Source organism: Tupaia chinensis, unplaced genomic scaffold (assembly GCF_000334495.1).
Source record: "Tupaia chinensis unplaced genomic scaffold, TupChi_1.0 Scaffold000604_1, whole genome shotgun sequence".
NCBI classification, from domain to species: Eukaryota; Metazoa; Chordata; class Mammalia; order Scandentia; family Tupaiidae; genus Tupaia; species Tupaia belangeri.
This window is the reverse complement of record NW_006160122.1, coordinates 160,807-164,534: the sequence shown is the minus strand read 5'-3', so window position 1 is coordinate 164,534 and position 3,728 is coordinate 160,807. Positions and strand designations below refer to the sequence as shown.

Genomic DNA, 3,728 nt, shown 5'->3' with positions numbered 1-3,728 from the left:
GCACATGCGTGCCCAAAACCCCGAGAGGAGAGTGGAGAAAGGATTGCAGCATGGTCATCTCCCGTGGGGGTGGAGTGTGATTTCCCCCATTCTGTCTTTCTGTCTCCCTGTGGAGAATGCACACACCTCACAGCAAAAATCTGTAAGAAAAGTGGGGGCAGCAGGTGGTGTAGAAGTTGGGGTGCTGGACTCCCACATGGTCAACCACAGTTCGAGTCCCAGACCTGGCAGTTGAAACTCATGCCAGGCACATGTGTGTGTGTGTGTGTGTGTGTGTGTGTGTGTGTGCTCAAAATCCTGAGAGAATGGAGGAGAAGGAGGGATTGTGGCGTGGCCATTCCCCTCTGGAGGGTAATTTCTCACTTTCTGTCTCCCTGTCTCTCTGTGTCTCTCTAGTGAGCACTCTATAGCAAAAACCTCTACACAATTAAATTAAAAGGGAAGGGAGCGGTCCATGTTGCTATTTAGGGGAAGAGTTCAGGCCAAACAAAAACACACAAAACGGCAAATGCAAAGGTCCTGAGGCGGGAGGGAACTGAACAAGATCAAGAAACCACAGGAAAGCAGCGGCTGGAGCAAAGGGCAGGAGAGGGAGTAACAGCAGAGGGCCAGCGAGGTAACGGGGTGCCAGTGCAGAGCCTTGAGGGGCTTCCACCTGGCTCAGAGGGGGGCGGGTGTGGAGCACAGGACGACACGACCTGACTTCTGTTTGGTTCATACCACGATGGCTGCTGAAGGGACGACAGACAGGTGGGGGACAAGGACCAATGGGCATAGGAGCGCAGGGAGGAGGTTAAACAATCTCGGCAAGAGACGAGGCTGGACCTGGCCGGTGGCGGCTTTAGTGCCATTTCGATTTTCCAACATGTTATCATGAAAAATTCACACATGAGGCCGTGGGCAATTTTGCAGTGAGCACCTTATACCTGGAATTACAGTTATATTTTTAGAACAATTATTTAATTTTTTTTTTTCAGATTTTCTATAGGGCGCGTATGCTCACCATAGAGCAAGAAAGAGAAAGTCAGAAAGCAAGCCGCCAGGTCTGGGACTTGAACCACTGTCCAGCACCCCAGCCCCCCATGTCACCTGCTGGTCCCACAGTTACATGTTTTTAAGAGAATCTGGGGGATTTGTGGAGCATTCAGAGCCTAGGGGAGGGACACCATGGAGAGGGAGCGGCCGGCAGTCGGGGAACTGGAGCTGGAGCCGGAAGTGCAGCCCAGTTCCGGTCCGGTACACCAGACCCACAGCCACTTTTCCTAGGAAGGATCACTTATTATGGCATCTGCTAGTCTGTTGGTACCCTAACCTTTCTTGGGTCATGAATCCAGTAAAACATCAGCAATCTAAACCCTCCTCAGAAATTTGCCCATAAGCGATTGCAGGGGAATTATGAACACAGACAATAAAAGACACAAAATGTAGAATATTTTATTTGACTTAAAAACATTCAGTCCTGGGAACCAGCAGTTAGCGTAATGGCTATGTCGCTGGATTCCCACGTAGTCGACCGCGGTTCGTGTCCCGGACCCGGTGGCTTAAAAAACTCACGCCGGGCGCGTGTGCGTGAGTGCCCAAGATCCCGAGAGGAGAAGGGATTGCGGTGTGACCATCCCCCCTGGGGGGTGATTTCTCGCTTTCTGTCTCTATGTCTCTCTCTGTCTGTCTGGCGAGCGCACGTGCCCTACAGTGAAAATCTCTCAAAAAAAAAACAAAAAAACATTCAGTCCTGGGGCCAGCAGGTAGTACAGTGGTTAAAATGCTAGACTCCCACATGGTCAGCCACGGTTCAAGTCCTGGATCCGGTGGCTTGAAAATTATAACAGGCATGTGTGTGTGCATGCTCAAGATCCCAGGAGAAGAGTGCAGGAGAAGAGATTATGGCATGGCCGTCCCCATAAAGGAATGATTTATTACTCCCCTCTCACTGTCGCGCTCCTGCTAGGGTATGTCCCTATGGCAGAAACCTAAAAAAAAAAAAAAAAAAAAAGTGTAACAGAACTATTGTAAGTAAACATTATTAGTTTTGTTTTTTATTTTTACTTTTTAATTTGCCAGAAGGTATGTGCTCCAAGCAGGAAGAGGTAGAGAGAAAGAGAAAGCACCCTCCCGATGGGATACAGTCACACCGTAATCCCGTTCCTCCATTTCTCCCTTCAGGACTTCGGGCATGTACGCACACACCCAGTGTGTTTGTCAAGCCAGCAGGTCCAGGATTCAAACTGTACTGTCAGCCATGTGGGATCGGGCTCTCTTAACAGCCAGGCCACAGGGCCAGACCAATATTACTGTTTGTTTTGTTTTTTTTTTTAATAACTTGCTATAAGGCTCATGTGCTCACCTGAGAGACATCCGGGGGTGGCCACGCCTCAATCCCTGCTCCCTCGTGTCCCTTTCAGGATGTAGGGCCTGCATGCACACGCATTTGTTGTATTTTTCAAGCTGCCAGGTCCAGGACTCAAACTGTGGTCAGCCATGTGGAATCCAATGCCTTAACCACCATGCCACAAGCTGGCCCAATTTATTTTGTTGTTTTTTGTTGACATAGGGTGTGTGTACTGGCCAGAGAGAGACAGAAACAGAGAGAGGGAAAGTGAGAAATCATCCCCCAGGGGGGATGGCTACCCTGCAACCGTCTCTCCTCCACTCTCCTCCATCCTCCTCCATTCTCCTCCATCCTCCTCCATCCTCCTCCCTTCTCCTCCACTCCCCTCCACTCTCCTCCACTCTCCTCCGCTCTCCTCCATTCTCCTCCCCTCCCCTCCATTCCCCTCCATCCCCCTCCATTCTCCTCCATCCTCCTCCATCCTCCTCCCTTCTCCTCCACTCCCCTCCACTCTCCTCCACTCTCCTCCGCTCTCCTCCATTCTCCTCCCCTCCCCTCCATTCCCCTCCATCCCCCTCCATTCTCCTCCATTCTCCTTTCGGGATTTTGGGACTCAGGCACACATGCCCAGCGTGCTTTCAAACCGCGCAGCCAGCTATGTGAGATCAATACCTTAACCACCACGCCACCTGCTGGCCTGACACTGGGCATGAAGCCCCCAGTATCAGGGATCTCACCAGGACACGCCCTCCTGCTCCCCGCCTTGTCCCCAGGTGCCCCCTTTCTCATGGGCCTGGCCTGTGGGCAGCAGTAGAGAATCTGCAGTGATGAGGGGACAGAGCATGGTATAGACTTCCAGGACCCAGAGGTCAACCTTCTGGGCACTCTGAGGACCAGGGCCCCAGGCTGGAGCCTGAGAGAGGCACGGGGCAGAGTGGCCCCTCTGCCAGGGTCTACCTCCTAGTGATGCTGCCTGGGGAAGGGGCATGGGGATGGCTCCTAGCCAGGCTGGAGCTGCTCCGTGCCCGGTCGCAGAGCTTTGAGCTCAGGAAATCCGGAGGCAGGGGAAGGGGCCATTGTTGCCACATCCCCCAGCCCTTTAAGACCCTCGAGGCAGGAAGGCTGCCCAGGCCTCAGCAGTTTCCCTCGCGGGCTCCTTCCTGGGAGGAAGGGGCTGCCTGTGCCCATGCAGGGCAGGGGAGGGCGGGCAGGAGGCTGGGAAGGTGTTGCAATCCTCAGCCCCCGTCCTGTCAGAGGCTGAGCCACTAACGACGGCTGGGGACAGTCGACTGCGGCTGGTTTCAGGAACTTGCCTTGAAGAGTAGAGCAGCGAAGAGGAGAGGCGGAGAGAGGAGGCAAGAAGAGGAGAGGCGGGGAGAGGAGGCAAGAAGAGGAGGCT

At 53.4% G+C, this 3,728-nt stretch overlaps 1 protein-coding gene across 7 annotated transcripts in view; it reads left to right on the top strand.

Moving 5' to 3' along the window:
- The first annotated feature begins 3,535 nt into the window (after positions 1–3,535).
- The window catches only part of CSF3R (colony stimulating factor 3 receptor), a 15,866-nt gene continuing 15,673 nt past the window's right edge, over positions 3,536–3,728 (top strand). For 2 of the 7 annotated variants that reach the window (XM_027775759.1, XM_027775761.1), the window contains exon 1: positions 3,538–3,712. The gene's annotated coding sequence lies outside the window, so the exon portion shown is untranslated. Of the gene's footprint in view, positions 3,726–3,728 lie in introns of all 7 variants that reach the window. The other 5 variants (XM_027775760.1, XM_027775762.1, XM_027775752.1 and 2 more) reach the window with 5 other exon arrangements.